Genomic DNA, 19,268 nt, shown 5'->3' with positions numbered 1-19,268 from the left:
GCAAGACATATCTTTTTTCGCTCTGACCGTAACTTAGGTACAAGCTGGCTCATTGGATTCCCCACTCTCTCCTTTTTCTATTGTGGATCCCGGATTTGTATTTTAAACCACCTCGGATACTATATCCTCTTGAAAATGAGAGTCGAGAACGCAAAATGGACATTCACAGTGACTTTTATCTCCACGACAATACATCGACGAAACACTTTAGTTACGGAGCTAACGTGATAGCATCGTGCTTAACTGCATATAGAAACTAAATAAATAAATCCCTGACTGGAAGGATAGACAGAAGATCAACAATACTATTAAACCAGGGACATGTAAATACACGGTTAATGCTTTCCAGCTTGGCGAAGCTTAAAAATGCTGTTGCTAACGACGCCATTGAAGCTAACTTAGTAACGGGACCTCACAGAGCTATGATAAAAAAACATTAGCGCTCCACCTACACCAGCCAGCCCTCATCTGCTCATCAACACCCGTGCTCACCTGCATTCCAGTGATCGACAGAAGGACGAAGGACTTCACCACGATCATCCGTGCGGTCGGTGGCTAGCGTCGACTAGCGCGTCTGCTATCCGAGTCAAAGTCTTCCTGGTTGTGTTGCTGTAGTCCGCCGCTAATACACCGATCCCACCTACAACTTTCTTCTTTGCAGTCTTCATTGTTCATTAAACAAAATGCAAAAGATTCACCAACACAGATGTCCAGAATACTGTGGAATTATGAGATGAAAACAGAGCTATTTTGTATTGTATTCAATGGGGTACCGATACTTCTGTTTCACTGGTTACGTCACGCGCATACGTCATCATCCAAAGACGTTTTCAACCGGAAGTTTAGCGGGAAATTTAAAATTGCACTTTATAAGTTAACCCGGCCGTATTGGCATGTGTTGCAATGTTAAGATTTCATCATTGATATATAAACTATCAGACTGCGTGGTCGGTAGTAGTGGGTTTCAGTAGGCCTTTAAGATTGAGTGTTTCACTGCTAAATTAATAATATATTTATATTGGATATGGATTTTAAATATGTATAAAATAGGTGGTTAATTGGTTAGGTATTTATGTATTTGCATTTTGGGTTTTCTGCTGCATTTATCTATTGTGTTTTTGGTGTTAAATGTATCTTTTATGTATCTTGGTGCATTTATGTTGAGACAATTTATTTAAAATCTGAATTAACTTAAAGGGAAAATATTAATCAATGTTCTTGCACTTGTTTAATTGTTGAGTGTTTGATAGCCTAATTAATAATTGTAAATTATGGGATTGATAATTGATTGATTTTTTACAGCATGTTCATCTTGTGGTGTTTTGTCCTTAAAGGTTTTTCACCTACTAAAGGCAGTTAAAGGCTACTAAAGGCAGCTAAAGGCTACTAAAGGCAGCTAAAGGCTACTAAAGACAGCTAATGACAGCTAAAGAAACTAAAGTCTACTAACACTGCTAAAGACTGCTAAAAAGACTAAAGAAGAAAAAAGAAGCTGTTTCTTTGTTGGAAAAACTGTTGCAAACTAAAGGAAAATAAAAGGAAAAAAGTAACTACGGTCTGGTCTTTTGAGTGAAATCCAGAATCCACATTCAGCATTGGTTACATCCCTTCAAGTGTGGGATAAGCACAGCGAAAAAAAGCAAAACACTTGACACCTACTTTCCTAATTCTATTTATCACCATGTCCAGAACCAATCAACAGGAATAAATGAGGGATTACTGTAGTTGTTAGTATTACATTTTATTGTATTATTTCATACAATATTTCTGATCTATAAATCTGTTGTTTTTAAAGCATTGTTAAAAGTTTGCTTTGTTTGGGCGGTGTAAGCACCAATAAAACAATAATTTCAATGGGCGACGTTGATTTAAGGTACAAGTGTTTTAAGTGAAGATCTCACAGAACCAATTAAGCTCGTAAGTTAAGGGACTACGGTAAAAAAAAGGTTTGTTTTACACGTTTTGTGAATTGGAACCTCGTAAATAAAGCTTAAACACCGTCTAGTCTCTTTTGGAGGCATTAAGCCAATAAAACGATCTCTTCCAGCGAACAGCGATACTCTTGTTCACTGACTCTTTAAACGGAACATTTGATGTGGAAACAAACTGACAATGTTTTGTCTGGGCGGCAGGCCACCCTAAAACCTGCTCTTCCATCTTGCTCCCATGCAAGTGACACTCAGCTTGACCCGCCAATCCTTCACACATTGTGCTCATTTACAGGCTGTGACACAGTTAAACTGTCCATGTCGATTATATGGGCATCTGAGAGTAATGTCGCTGTAAAATCTTCACTTTGTCCTCTGAGAGGAACTCTCCGAGTGTCTGCTGATTTCAGGAAGTGAAAGTATGTTTATGGTATTAGTTTATTCCGGACATGCATACAGTTACAATATGATACATCACATATATCCAGTTTCTCATTACAACATGTTATTTAATCATATAAACACATTTGTTTACACTCAATCCATTACACAAACAGTGGATCAATAAATGAATAAATGAATAAATAAATAAATACGGTTGTCATAAATAATTATTTAAGGAAGTTGTGATTCACATAATGGGATGATTAAGATTATCACATTTTTCAATAAGGTTCAAGATGTTTGTCAGGATTCTTCTTCCTCGAATTTTGTAAACACTTTGGACCTAAACTACTAAAGTTTTGTGGGTACTAACACACGTGTAAACTTGATGGCACACGCAAAGCCGATCCATCAAACTTGTGTGCAGAGGATTCAATTTCTTTAGTAAGCAGAATAAGGAATGCAATCCATTTAGTAAAGGGATTCTCAAACTGTGGTACGTGTAAGGCTAGTGGTACGCAGGCACCATTTAGTGGTACGCTAAAGAATCACTTGATTAAAATGCAGTGTTTTATTTTCCCATATTCAAACAGTGTTACTGTTCAAACTGTGTAGAAAAATATAAAATGTACTTGTTAAATAAAATCTCTGCCTAATTTTTTATGAATACTTAGGCCTACTACGCTACTGTATTTTGATGTTGGTCATCATGGTGGTACTTGTAGAGCAAAGTTTTCTCTGAGGTGGTACTTGGTGAATAAAGTTTGAGAAACCCTGATCTAGTATGTCTGTCTTCATGACTATACTGTATGCTTATCATCAGAACGCTCACAATACTAGGAGGAAAAGACAGTTTAAATTAATTATTTGGCACACACAGTGTGATCGATCAAGACTAAAACTGTGAGTGTTGTTTAATACATCTGAAAAGTATGTGAAAACTGACACAGTTACACACACAGCTGTGAGAAAGGAGGGTTTTGCTACAGCTCTATCCTACATATGCTTCTCAACGTATATGGACTGTCAAAACTAAAAAATATTGTGTAACCCAGGCTTGAAAACACTATGCCTGGAGTTGAAATAATTCATTTGAATTAAAATAATTCATTTAGTAAAGATACATTAATTTCAGTTAAATAACTAAGTGTTAAAACAGGTACAAACTAATCTGCACTTTACGTTATTCATTTATATTTTTAACCTGCTCTACAAGTTGTTAAAATAGAAAATACACAATATACATAAAAATGTTGACACAAACATGGTGTCTTAACAGAAATTGCAGAGGTAAAAATTACCTGTCTCCATGACTGTCACCTCTAGAGGGCAATCAGTAAGCCTGTGAGCCCTTCCGTGTCACTCATTGTATGACGCAACTTCCTGTAGTGTTGAAGAAGAGAAACTCCCCTTCCGGTTTTGTCGGTCCATGCGTGGCAATGCGAACACACGCGGAGAACCTGTCAATCAATCCTTGGCCATCCACTCGGTAAGGTTTGAAAATAAGCTTGCAATTCGATCCATCCACATTTCTAATGTTGTTATACAACTTTTGATCCGTATATTGTGTTGTTTGAACCTTGTAGAGCAGTGTGACATCCGAGTGTAATATTCACTGACTGATATCCTGTGTGCAGTCATTTCACTTGATCAGCGGTGAGTGAATAACAATGATGTGATGTTTTATTTGAGCCATAAGTGTTGGTGATATTTATTTTGTTCATGTTTACAGCACATGCTAGGAACACTGTGATTATTTTTGTTTTACTGAAGTAATAGATTATTGAGTACTTTTGATTTAGTGATTGAAGAGGTAATTTTTTAGTGCATCTCTCACCTGTGCTAGCAAGGGAGAGATTTAGCACGTTTTAACCTTATATACCTCCAAGTTGCTACACAAAAGTCCATTTTGAGCATTAATGTGAACTTTGTGCAATTAACCTACCTCGTTTAATTGTGAACTTAAGGGTGCATTTAAATAGTATTTGTATTTTTGTATTTGAAGAAACAGTTCATATATTTTTGAATATTTGAACAATTGGAAAAAAGAACTATAATAAGCGCTTAACTTTTATTTTGATATTTCATATTTTGAAAACAAATACATTGTAAACCAAAGCATTTGAGATACATGATTGGTGATTAATGACATGATTGAGCTAATTAATGCAAGTTAAAAGTATTTAAGCTAATTCATGGTTATTTAAGAACACAGTTAAAACCAGTGTGTGTGAATAATACAAGCTATTGGGTCTTGTCTGATCTATTATTAGGTCAGGTTTTTTGATTGGGTGATTCAAATACCATCTTAATTCCCTGGAGCACCTTGTGTGGAGAGGACGACATCGCCCTTCCAGCCCAGGTGGATGAGAGGCTCCGCAGTCTCTCCAACGCCAACACTGATTTCCCCCCATTCCCGAGATCCATCGATCCGATTCCCAGTGCATGCTGGGTGGCGAGCTACCTGAGAATCTGGACACTGTGGTGCAGTGTTGACGTCCCCTCCCCCACGGTCTGTGCGGTAGGACAATACTAATACAGTGCACTGTTAGCTACAGAGAAACAGGCCCCAACGAACTATTTAAACAAACTTTGGGAACTTTGAAACAAGGGTTTCTATTCTGCCGGCTTTTCTTATTCTTGTTCATTATTTTTCATATACTGCAGTTGTAAATTTCTATGTGCACTTTTCAATACATGTTTGGCCATTCAACATTCAAGTTCATCGTTGTCTGTGTCATTATTGATATGCAACACTGGCTCTTAAAAACACTAGGATTCTTCTGATACTAGTCCAGTTCGATATCTACACCATTGACTACTACTCACCTGTTTCCTCTATTACTAGTTCGTAACTAGGGTTACAATTGCACTTATTATCATTCAGCAATATCCATCCATCCATTTTCTACCGCTTATTCCCTTCGGGGTCGCGGGGGGCGCTGGAGCCTATCTCAGCTGCAATCGGGCGGAAGGCAGGGTACACCCTGGACAAGTCGCCACCTCATCGCAGGGCTCATTCAGCAATATAATTTTATAATTCTATAGCTGTAGGAAGACTTAAAGGGCTATTTAGAACACATTAAACTGATGAGTTTTTGTGTCTGCTGGCTTTTTCAATGTTGTTTTCATGTGGAAGATATATTAATAACATATCTTTTATGTGAAAAAAACTTTCTATAATACGCATGTTTTGTCACATGAGCACACTTTCAGGTCGCTAAAAAAAAGAAATGGTTTCCATTGTCGATGCACCGCATGGCTGCTTCTAAAATGCCCATAAAAAGTGGTACATGTCTTCTGCTTGTTTGAAAACACAGCAAAACGCCAAAGGTAGAAGCATGATAGTATGGATGTGCAGTAAATGATCGAGTGTCTCCATGATGAAAGTCGTGTTAGTACATGCAAAATCCTCACAAGACGGTCTGCACCACTTTTGAATTGCACACGCTGTTTTAGTAGATCACACGCAACACGCCCACTAATAGTGCACACAATCCTATTGTTTGCACACGTTGTTTGGTGCTTGGTATTTGGATCTTAGTACGTTTGTAGATCAGGCCCTTTGAGTTTGAACGGTTTCTTAAACACGATCATATTAGTACATTGTTTGACTTCTTTGCTGAAACCATTACATAATTTCATTCCACATACTGTACGTTGTACGTTCATACAATTGTTTTAAGTTTAATTTGTCCCTACGGTTATACTTTTTCTCTTTTGTTGGGAAGAATTGTTGTACATTCTTGGGAAGTAGGTTATAGTGTGTTTTGTGCATAATTTTAGCAAATGCACCGAATCATTGAATTTCAACCTTTTTGGTTGAATAAATAAAGGGTTTGAATGTTTTCGATAGCCAACTTTGGGCCTGATCTACTAAGCTCCAAATATCACACGATTAACAGCATGTGCAAACTATAAACTTGTGTCCTATTCGTGGGCGTGTTGCGTGTGATTTACTAAGACTGTGTACAATTGAAAAGTGGTGCAAACCGCCTTATTTAAATGAGGTTTTTGCTTGTACATGTGCCCTCCACATTCATGTTATTGTGCTCTCCTACCTGTGTGTGATGTTGTTATACTAACAGCACCCGTCTATAATCTGTGACACTTTTTTCTGCAGAATAGAATAGCAATCTACGGACAACAGAAACCATTTTTAGCCCGCTGACGCACTGCAGGGAGGCAGGACTGTCACAGCTGCAGAGCATTCATGTGTCTGTAATGATCCAAACGCAAGAAAATGTGTGTTGAAAGACATTTTTTCTTATGGGAGATATATTATAATATATTTTGTAAATGAAAAAACGAACGGCATTAAAAAAAAAAATGCCAGCAGACAACAAAACACATTAATTTAAGTTGTTTTAATCAGCCCCTTAAGTTATCCAGCAGTTCTAAAATTTTAAAATGATTTTGCTGAATGGACGATATGTCTAATATTTTTTATTTCTGCAGTCCAAATATACTGACACAGTCACTGTCTTTGCAGAAAGACCACCTCCTTTCCCACAGCCGTGTGCGCAGCTGTGTCAGTGTGCACATACTTTTCAGACGTGCTAAATGAAGACGCAAAAAAGTGCCCGCAGAACTGTGATCAGTCTTGATAAATTGGTCCTGAACATATTTTGCTTTATTCATTATGAAAGTACTTTTTGCCTGATAGTGTCAGGGACTGCTGTCTGTCTTGAACCCCAAGATGCAGAGATGGCAGGCGTAGCGCAGGAAAACATGACTTTAATGTCAAAAGGAAATGCAGGGAAAACAGGAACTAGGAAACAGGAAAACAGGCAATAAGAAACACGAACCAGGAAACAGGCAACAGGATACAATCATCGAGCCCTGACTGGAGGGCGAGGCAGGCATAAATAGTAGCCTGATTGGCAACTGCAACCAGGTGTGCCAGGCTGCCAGTCAGGGACAGGCGAGGGGAAAGGAGCGCCTAGGGAGACATGCAGGAAATGGAACCAAAATAAGAGCGCTGACAGGAAATAAACACAAACACAGAGGAAACCCCAAACATAACCAAACTGTCAGTAACAAGCCTGACACATAGTATGTGTCATTATGTCTATGGCAAGTATGTGAGTGTCAGTTTCGTCGCAAGTCCATGGTCATAGTTTACAGTCATAATATCACTAATCCAGTTACTCATCTCCATTGGGTGTGCATCGCTCACAAATAGCACAACTCATCCATGTGCTGACTTTACACTTCAAACAACGTCTCCTCCAGCTTCCAGTCGGAGCACCGAATAACTGCATAACTGATTTCAAAATGTGTCCTCATTTCCGAGACTTCCCCCAAGGAGAAAGCATCCACAGGCCAATCAGCGAGTGTGTTTTTCGAGCTTTTAAAGCTGCCATCAACTGGAGGCCAGTAACATGTTTGATTACGACTGCAATCCAGAAGACCCCAAAGTCCTCCACCGTATTGGCGTGTTCCACTCCTGCCAGCCCGTGTGCGGTTTACATTTTTAAGGAACTTGAGCATAATCACTGTATTTATGTCATCTGCTTGAAACCCATTTTATAGATTGTAGCGTTGCATAGAGGTGCCAGTCAACAGCAATAATCTTCTTACCTAAAATCCACGTCAACTGTACTGATTAAAATGGACCCAGGTTTTAAAATGGCACGCTCTGGGAATGGATAAAATGCAGGACAAAGCCGACATGTGGTCTTCTCTCTGTGCGCCTCAGTCTCACTAACTAACCACAAGGTATTGTTTTGATTGACAGCCAAGCCATCAATTATCCGCCTTTCTGAAAGACCAGACAAATACCAAAAATGTATTTGCATGCTCGTGTCGAGGCACTCCTGTCTGACTGTCCAATTAGAGCCTTTCATCAACAAACAAGTAGAAAAGTCAATGCTTGATCCCTTCTGACTGCGCAAATATTGATTTCCTCTGAGTGTGACGCGAGTGAAATCTTGCTAATTTGCCATGGAAATATTAGCCAGACAAGGATTATTGGCATCAAACCGGTGGTCACGTGTCTGTGACTGAATTGATTAGGAGATGATTTTCTTGATTTTGAATGTACTAAATTGGCTTGCCTGTAATTGCACTGATGTGTTTAAGGAACATTTCTCCTCGGCGTCTCAGTGTATCTTAGACACTGTATTTTTTCTGTGTGTTTTAGCCAGAGCATTTTTGACTGCTTATATTGTCATTTTTAATGGGGGAAAAAATACAATAATTACCATTATGACATTTTTTATGTTTTTATATATCATTTATATATAACCATGTATATTATATTATATTTATTTATATATATATATATATATATATATATATATATATATATATATATATATATATATATATATATATATATACTAGGGGTGTGGGGAAAAATCGATTCGAATTCGAATCGCGATTCTCACGTTGTGCGATTCAGAATCGATTCTCATTTTTTAAAAATCGATTTATTTTTAAAAAGATTTTAATTAAAACATTTTTATTTTTTTTAATTTTTTTTTATGTTTTAATTAATCAATCCAACAAAACAATACACAGCAATACCATAATAATGCAATCCAATTCCAAAACCAAACCCGACCCAGCAACACTCAGAACTGCAATAAACAGAGCAATTGAGAGGAGACACAAACACGACACAGAACAAACCAAAAGTAGTGAAACAAAAAATAATATTATCAACAACAGTATCAATATTAGTTACAATTTCAACATAGCAGTGATTAAAAATCCCTCATTGACATTATCATTAGACATTTATAAAAATTTAAAAAAAGAACAATAGTGTCACAGTGGCTTACGCTTGCATCGCATCTCATAATTGATAAGCTTGACAACACACTGTGTCCAATATTTTCACAAAGATAAAATAAGTCATATTTTTGGTTCATTTAATAGTTAAAACAAATTTACATTATTGCAATCAGTTGATAAAACATTGTCCTTTACAATTATAAAAGCTTTTTACAAAAATCTACTACTCTGCTTGCATGTCAGCAGACTGGGGTAGATCCTGCTGAAATCCTACGTATTGAATGAATAGAGAATCGTTTTGAATCGGGAAAAAAAATCGTTTTTGAATCTAGAATCGTGTTGAATTGAAAAAAAAAATCGATTTTGAATCAAATCGTGACCCCAAGAATCGATTTTGATTCGAATCGTGGGACACCCAAAGATTCACAGCCCTAATATATATATGTGTGTGTGTGTGTGTGTGTGTGTGTGTGTGTGTGTGTGTGTGTGTGTGTGTGTGTGTGTGTGTGTGTGTGTGTGTGTGTGTGTGTGTGTGTGTGTGTGTGTGTGTGTGTATATGTGTATGTATGTATATATATATGTATATATATATACAGTATATACCTACATACATATTAGGGTTGTACGGTATACCGGTATTAGTATAGTACCGCAATACTAATTAATCATATTTGGTACTATACCGCCTCTAAAAGGTACCGGTACCCCACCTCCCGCCCCCTTGTCATCGTCACGTTGTGTCATTACTGGTTTACAAGCAGACGAGCATGTTCAGCAGCGCACAATCACGGAATACTTACAAGCAGACACAGTGTGTAGACAGAAAAGGGAGAATGGACGCATTTTGGCTTAAAAACTTAACGATAAAGGTGAAGCTATAACACTCAAACACCCACAGGAAGAAGTGCTCTAAGACATCGCTAGAGTCAGCTAAAGTTAATCCGCAGTCTGCAGTGTTGTACCTACTTCTAAATCACTAATCCTCAGAGGTGTGGACTCGAGTCACATGACTTGGACTCGAGTCAGACTCGAGTCATCAATTTGATGACTTTAGACTCGACTTGACAAAATGTAAAGAGACTTGCAACTCGACTTAGACTTTAACATCAATGACTTGTGACTTCACTTGGACTTGAGCCTTTTGACTTGACATGACTTGCTACTTTCCCCAAAACCCAACGATTAAAAAGTTATTTGGGAGCGCGCCGCCCCGTATTTTTCATTTTCTTCGTCTGTGTCTATCAGCGTGTTACTCTGTTGTTCCTGTCAGCGTGTGTGCTCTCAGTACAACAGCCAATGAAATTAGATCTACGTTGTTTTCATCCCACAGCATTCATCCAATCAAAATGCAGGACAACCAATGAAGAAGAATTGTCAAACAATGCGGCAGTGAGAAACAATTATGCCAAAGTTAATTTTGTTCGGGTATTAAAACTACGACTTGGTCAACAAAAAACGAATTACTGTATGCAAATCACGCAGTTCGAATATTACAGACGGAGACGCAACAACTTCCAACTTCGTTCGACATTTGAAGTTGCACAAAGGGTAAGTTTTGAATGTAAGATAACGTTTATTGGCTAAGTAACGTAACTTTTATTTGCTGTGTAGTTAAATCAGTGAGGCTGGAAACTCACTGCTTACGTTATAACCATAGACATCTTATAAGGGTACGCAGCATCGAGCGCTACTGCCTACAGGTGCAGACGAGACGCGGGACCGCCATCTTGGAGTGGTGATCCGCTCCACTCAGTGCAATTCATTTGGCAGGAGCAATGAACTGTCAGCGCATTTAATTCATTTTACCTCATTGAATACCACTGATTTTCACGCGTTTTTTTGTTAAATATGTAGCTATGATAAAGGACACATGTTTTGGCGTGTTTTATTATTCATAGTTTGCTTAACAGTAATATAATATTCTTATACGCTATAAGTGACCAGACGTCCGAGATCAAAACTGGGAATATAATCCCAGAGAAAGGGGAAAAAAACGGTCAGCTATTTTTAAATGGAAGAAACAATATGATTAGGTTATATATACATGCATATATCCTACATAAACAATGTATGAATACATTAGATATCTATATATCTTACAGACTATCTCGGTTGCTGCAGCAGCAGAGAGTTTATTCTGTCTTGACACTTTGTATTGATATTTTGTATTACATTCTTCCCTTAAATGATCATGTTTACAGTGATTGTTTTATATGTATTTTTTATGTATGTCGCTTTGGATAAAAGCGTCTGCCAAAAACTTAATCATAAACATATATAAACACCTGAAAATCTTTATATCAGCTAAAACCACCAATTTGTTTCACTAGATTCAGAATAAAACCAAATTCTGTCTTATCCAACAATGTTAGTATTTGAATATTGTTACTTGAAGACTTATTCCTGGTTACAATTATACTGATAAGAAAGTATTGTCTTATATTTTGCCTAAAATGAGAATGCATCATAATCAGTGGCGGCTGGTGAAGTGTGTTTTAGGTGGGGCTGAAAGTTTGTAAACCAAACCCTTGTAGGGGGGGTCATCCTCCCCCAGAAGATTTCTTTGTGATTTTCACATAAAAATATTGAAGATCTTTGCTCCTTCTCAACTCTGTGATAATATTATTTTCATAAATTACAACCAATAGTACATTAATGTTAAATCTTACTTGTGAAAAGTAATCCCCCGATTCCTATTTTCAACAGTCCGCTCATTTGAGTAGGAAAACGCTGAACACCATCTTTGTTTTCTACCTGTCAACTGTCAGTTTAGGCTGCTCGCCGGCTCCTCATCACCACTTCAAGATGGCGGCCAAATTGCTCACGTCACAGCAACCAATGCTGCGTCTACTTATAAGATGTCTATGTTTATAACGTCATTGCAAACACAGCAATCTGTTGCGTCCACTGCAGTTCGCTACCTTATTCATACTTTTTGTCTAGTGATTTTTTTTAAGCAGGGTTGCATGAGGTACCTATACATAACGTTACGTTAGTCAATGTATCACACACAGTAACGTAACGTTAGACGGCGGTCAGCAGCACCGCATATTTTAGCCACCTACAAAAAGACAAACATAGTCAAATAAAGGTCAGTTAAAATGTATACTATATTAAGAATATGTGTACATATTGCATAGGGCCCTGACATATAAAAAGTACAACTCTGTTCATTGTTTTGTTCATGTTTTTGTTATGTTTTTCATGTGTATGCACACATAAACACACATACAGTATGAGATGAGATCAATGAGATAAGGTAAGAACAGGATAGAAACTGCTGTGGAACTAGTTACAATGCAATATGCCATGGAAATACAATGTTAACACGTTTGTGCAAATAAGTACAGTTGCACTTGTTTTTTCAAATGTGTTTATTCTGTAAAGGAATGAGTTAAATGTTTAAAATGACTGGTTAATAGTACTATTATGAAGTGCAATGTCAGCACTATTTTTTTCCTGCAATTTCAAATGCACTTGTTTTAATAAATAAATACAGTGTTTTAAAAGCATACACAATCGGCGAGCGCCTGGTGGCCGGGCCTGTCCCCATGGGGCCCGGCCGGGCACAGCCCGAAGAGGCAACGTGGGTCCCCCCTCCAATGGGCTCACCACCCATAGCAGGGGCCATAGAGGTCGGGTGCAATGTGAGCTGGGCGGCAGCCGAAGGCAGGGCACTTGGCGGTCCGATCCTCGGCTACAGAAGCTAGCTCTTGGGACGTGGAACGTCACCTCGCTGGGGGGGGAAGGAGCCTGAGCTAATGCGCGAGGTGGAGAAGTTCCGGCTAGATATAGTCGGACTCACTTCAACGCACAGCAAGGGCTCTGGAACCAGTTCTCTCGAGAGGGGATGGACTCTCTTCCACTCTGGCGTTGCCGGCAGTGAGAGGCGACGGGCTGGGGTGGCAATTCTTGTTGCCCCCCGGCTCAGAACCTGCATGTTGGAGTTCAACCCGGTAGACGAGAGGGTAGCTTCCCTCCGCCTTCGGGTGGGGGGACGGGTCCTGACTGTTGTTTGCGCTTACGCGCCAAACAGCAGCTCAGAGTACCCACCCTTTTTGGATTCACTCGAGGGAGTACTTGAGGGTGCTCCCCCGGGTGATTCCCTCGTTCTACTGGGGGACTTCAACGCTCATATTGGCAACGACAGTGAAACCTGGAGAGGCGTGATTGGTAAGAATGGCCGCCCGGATCTGAACCCGAGTGGTGTGTTGTTTTTGGACTTTTGTGCCCGTCACGGATTGTCCATAACGAACACCATGTTCAAGCATAAGGGTGTCCATATGTGCACTTGGCACCAGGACACCCTGGGCCGCAGTTCCATGATCGACTTTGTAGTTGTGTCATCGGATGTGCGGCCTCAGGTTTTGGACACTCGGGTGAAGAGAGGGGCGGAGCTTTCTACCGATCACCACCTGGTGGTGAGTTGGCTGCGATGGTGGGGGAGGATGCCGGACAGACCTGGCAGGCCCAAACGCATTGTGAGGGTTTGCTGGGAATGTCTGGCAGAGTCTCCTGTCAGAGAGAGTTTCAATTCCCGCCTCCGGAAGAACTTTGAACATGTCACGAGGGAGGTGCTGGACATTGAGTCCGAGTGGACCATGTTCCGCACCTCTATTGTTGAGGCGGCTGATTGGAGCTGTGGCCGCAAAGTAGTTGGTGCCTGTCGTGGCGGTAATCCTAGAATCCGTTGGTGGACACCGGCGGTGAGGGATGCCGTCAAGCTGAAGAAGGAGTCCTATCGGGTTCTTTTGGCTCATAGGACTCCTGAGGCAGCGGACAGGTACCGACAGGCCAAGCGGTAAGCGGCTTCAGCGGCCGCGGAGGCAAAAACTCGGACATGGGAGGAGTTCGGGGAAGCCATGGAAAACGAGTTCCGGACGGCTTCGAAGCGATTCTGGACCACCATCCGCAGCCTCAGGAAGGGAAAGCAGTGCACTATCAACACCGTGTATGGTGAGGATGGTGTTCTGCTGACCTCGACTGCGGATGTTGTGGATCGGTGGAGGGAATACTTCGAAGACCTCCTCAATCCCACCAACACGTCTTCCTATGAGGAAGCAGTGCCTGGGGAATCTGTGGTGGACTCTCCTATTTCTGGGGCTGAGGTTGCTGAGGTAGTTAAAAAGCTCCTCTGTGGCAGGGCCCTGGGGGTGGATGAGATCCGCCCGGAGTTCCTTAAGGCTCTGGATGCTGTGGGGCTGTCTTGGTTGACAAGACTCTGCAGCATCGCGTGGACATCGGGGGCGGTACCTCTGGATTGGCAGACCGGGGTGGTGGTTCCTCTCTTTAAAAGGGGAACCGGAGGGTGTGTTCTAACTATCGGGGGATCACACTCCTCAGCCTTCCCGGTAAGGTCTATTCAGGTGTACTGGAGAGGAGGCTAGTCGAACCTCGGATTCAGGAGGAACAGTGTGGTTTTCGTCCTGGTCGTGGAACTACGGACCAGCTCTATACTCTCGGCAGGGTCCTTGAGGGTGCATGGGAGTTTGCCCAACCAGTCTACATGTGCTTTGTGGACTTGGAAAAGGCATTCGACCGTGTCCCTCGGGAAGTTCTCAGAGAGTATGGGGTATCGGACTGTCTGATTGTGGCGGTCCGCTCCCTGTATGATCAGTGTCAGAGCTTGTTCCGCATTGCCGGCAGTAAGTCGGACACGTTTCCAGTGAGGGTTGGACTCCGCCAAGGCTGCCCTTTGTCACCGATTCTGTTCATAACTTTTATGGACAGAATTTCTAGGCGCAGTCAAGGCGTTGAGGGGATCCGGTTTGGTGGCTGCAGGATTAGGTCTCTGCTTTTTGCAGATGATGTGGTCCTGATGGCTTCATCTGGCCAGGATCTTCAGCTCTCACTGGATCGGTTCGCAGCTGAGTGTGAAGCGACTGGGATGAGAATCAGCACCTCCAAGTCCGAGTCCATGGTTCTCGCCCGGAAAAGGGTGGAGTGCCATCTCCGGGTTGGGGAGGAGATCTTGCCCCAAGTGGAGGAGTTCAAGTACCTCGGAGTCTTGTTCACGAGTGAGGGAAGAGTGGATCGTGAGATCGACAGGCGGATCGGTGCGGCGTCTTCAGTAATGCGGGCGCTGTATCGGTCCGTTGTGGTGAAGAAAGAGCTGAGCCGCAAGGCAAAGCTCTCAATTTACCGGTCGATCTACGTTCCCATCCTCACCTATGGTCATGAGCTTTGGGTTATGACCGAAAGGACAAGATCACGGGTACAAGCGGCCGAAATGAGTTTCCTCCGCCGGGTGGCGGGTCTCTCCCTTAGAGATAGGGTGAGAAGCTCTGTCATCCGGGAGGAGCTCAAAGTAAAGCCACTGCTCCTCCACATCGAGAGGAGCCAGATGAGGTGGTTCGGGCATCTGGTCAGGATGCCACCCGAACGCCTCCCTAGGGAGGTGTTTAGGGCACGTCCGACCGGTAGGAGGCCACGGGGAAGACCCAGGACACGTTGGGAAGACTATGCCTCCCGGCTGGCCTGGGAACGCCTCGGGATCCCCCGGGAAGAGCTAGACGAAGTGGCTGGGGAGAGGGAAGTCTGGGCTTCCCTGCTTAGGCTGCTGCCCCCGCGACCCGACCTCGGATAAGCGGAAGAAGATGGATGGATGGATGGATGGATGGATGGATGGATGTGTTCTTGTCGTACATAAGGATTGTGAATGATGGGCAACAATCCAAAAAAGTGCAGTTCCTCTTTAAAATGGTAATGATGATGTATTTTATTAGGATTGTCTTTTAACAGCACACAATAAGTCATACGCTTCTTTTAGACTGCAAGATACCCAACTGTCACCTTTAACACGCCCTCATAAGCCTGTTAACCTTATTAAGTTTGGGCCTTGCAATAACAGCTTTGCGCCTCAAAAGGCTTTTTTGTTAACCCCTAAAATCTCATTATCATATCATTTGGCTAGCGCGAGTGCTCTGATCTGTATTCAAGTTCAGCACACGTTCCATTACGTGGGAGAGTTGGGGTCACGGACAAAACGTCATACAATTACTGTAATGGGAAATTTTGCCCAAGTCTGTCATGGTTGAAATGGCTCAGTGTGAGTATATAGGTTTGTAATAAAGGAACCACGACAAACTGTATAACAAGGTTCCGCTTTTTAATGATTGGAACTCTGAAGCAGTACCCCAGAAAGAGATCGACCCTGAAAAAGATACGTTTTGTAAAAACATAACTGCTAAATATGAACCATTGGGACAAGTGTGATTTTTCTGGTCATGGCTCCTGATGAGAAAGGCTTTCCGATTCAAAAATGGGCTATACAGTGTGTGGTTGTCCCCTCAAAGCATAATTTTGCAACATGTAAACTTAAGCATATTCATACTTTACCCTACCTTAGTGCTTCTCAACTTTTTTCCCCCGTTTATTTTTGCCAGTAGAAACGCTCCAAAGTGCTTCAAATCTGATCTTTTGACATCAGTTTCAGACCACCAGATGGTAGTCCTGAATCCGATTGGAATCTGATTTTTTCAAATGTGACTGCAGTCTAAAGGCAATGTGACCTGAATGTGATTTTATTCATAAATTTTTGAGCAAGCTACATCACTCGCAGTTGCCAGCGGAAATGGATATTTCATCACAACATTTGGTTTAATTTTTTGTTTAAGATAACGAAATTTTCGGGCCATCATTTGTCAATAGTGCGCAAATAATAGGCTAAATGTAATATATGAATATATATATTGATTCCGAAGAAATAACGATTGTTGAAAGACCGGAATTGACGCTGTGGCGCATTTGCTTACATCTGAGTTGAAAAATAAAGCTCCCGTAGATCAACGCTGGTGTCCGTGTCAACAGCCATAAAAAGTTTAGAACCCTCCCAAATATATTACACTATATACATTCATTTACTTTCAAGTAAAACGTTTTTTAGGTTTTGCAACTTTGTAGTAGTAGTGACTTCCTTCAGGTCAATGTCCTTTGTTTTCACTTTATTGAAATCAATCAATCAATCAATGTTTATTTATATAGCCCTAAATCACAGGTGTCTCAATGCAAGTGACGTTGAGGCCACATTGGAGTCTGTGCGCGTTTACACTGGAATCTGCTAAAAATCACATTTTACTTTCAGTGTAAACAGTCAAATGGAAAAAAAATTGGATCTAAAAAAAAAATCCGATTTGGGCCACTTTGGCCTGCAGTGTAAACGTAGTCAATGTCGTAGATTTCAGTTTTTATTTTTAACAACTTTTTTAAAGCATATTATGCATGTTTTTGGCCTAAATTAAAGTGTTACGGTTGTATTTAAGTATGTTAGGTATTACAGTGTAGAATTAGTCTTATGTTGTGGTGCTCGATAAAGGAAGGAAGGAACTTTGTTGTACAACAAAATTGCATTTTCAGCACAAACCCGTTCAAGAGAAGACATACATTGTACAGCGAGAAAAAACAGGAACGCTGATGGGTTGCCATTTATGGCCCCCAGTACAAGGTAGGACTATATGCCCATAAAGATATTCACAAAGCGGGACCTCCGTTTCCGGGTTAAAAATAAAACATTTTTTTTAGAAGTATATTGGCGCTACTGTAAAAATCAAGTTAACTATTGGCAGTACAACTTTTTGTTGGGCTCTATCGTTAACTCCTGCCTCATCAATAACACATCTCCACATTTTTGAGCCTTTGCGAAGTTGGCGTAGCACTTCAGGCTAGCAAGACTGCTATCAGCAGCTGTCTGGTCAAAGTCGAGCTGAACTCTTTTGATGCACTACACTGTCGACATTAATAACAGCTATGGCTTGAGCGATGTGGAACAACAACGCAGTCATGCAATGCTAACAACACAGCAGGCAAACTGTTGACCAGGTTTTTGAAGAACAACACACGCCTGTGGTTTCAGCACATGTAAGCCCAGTTCTAATTTAGAGGAATTATCCAGGGTGTGACATATTTTCATGTTGTGGCCATGTTGTAGTGGCCAGGTGACGACGCAGCAATCTTGCTTGGAGGATCCTCTGGGCTACGGCAGTAGAACACACTTTAAGCTACTATATAAGGTAAAACGAGTGAAAGGGCAACCTCAAGGGTGTCATTTCATGTTTAGAAGGCTCTAATAATGTTAAAAATGTATTTAGAAGGTCGTAAACGCTTTTTATGCTCCAACTATGAAAATATTTGATATATTAATAATAATCCTACTTCGCGGGAATTTGTTTACCATGGTCATGTCCGGTACTAATGAACTGCTATTACCTAGAGTAGGTTTAGGGGTGTTCCGATACAACTTTTGAATTTCCGATATTTTTTTTTTGAACTAAGCAAAATTATCTGCCAATAGAACAAGAACATTTGGCTTGTCAAGACTTTCCAAAACAAGTAAAATTAGCTAACCTCAATGGACCCAAAAAAAACCTTAAAATAAGTATATTCTCACTAATAACAAGTGCACTTTTCTTGGTAGAAAAAAAAGACACCTTTTTGCTCAATATGTTGAAAAATGTTCGTAAATTAAGTAAATGCTAGTGCCATTATCTTGACATAATGATATGCGCTCGGCATTACATTTCTTGAAACCAGTAAACTTATACTAAAAACTAATTTATTGTTCTTAATGGAAAGGCAACAAGGCAACCGCTTGTTACTCTCGGGGTCTCCTAGCCGCTCAGGCAAATCATATGGTCTAAAAATGCATTTTTCCATCGACAACATGACATCATCGCGCCAAGTGCGTGCTCTTTCAGTCAATTAGTGCGCATATATACAGCCCGGCCGCCGGCCAAGTTTTTTTAAATTGTAATTTTGAAAAATTTATCTGAATGTGCAAGAATTTATCTGAATGTGCGTGAACTATTTCTGTTCAAGATTGTTTGAAATGTCACATGTTAAATGTTTAAATATTAACTGTCAGTTTACTGTACTGTGCCAACTGTGCTATTATATGAGTACGTATTTTCTATTGTTTCATTGAAAAAAACCCAGCAAAGTCCATTTGGCTGTCATCTGTTTTAATTATGAGACACAATGTTGTCAAAATCATCTTTTTTTTTTCATGCTTGAAATAAGAAGTTATTACTTTGAAAAAGTAGTTTTATACTTGTGAGTGTTGATGACAGTTGATATCAGTTGATATTCTAGTTTCAAGCATGTTTTACTCAATATAGGTCATAAAATCTTAGCAACAAGCTGTAATATCTTACTGAGATCATTTAGGACCAAAACCCTTAAAACAAGTAAAAGACTCTAACATAAAATCTGCTTAGTGAG

The sequence above is a fragment of the Entelurus aequoreus genome, linkage group LG06, assembly GCF_033978785.1.
Source record: "Entelurus aequoreus isolate RoL-2023_Sb linkage group LG06, RoL_Eaeq_v1.1, whole genome shotgun sequence".
NCBI classification, from domain to species: Eukaryota; Metazoa; Chordata; class Actinopteri; order Syngnathiformes; family Syngnathidae; genus Entelurus; species Entelurus aequoreus.
This window is presented reverse-complemented; position numbering follows the sequence as displayed.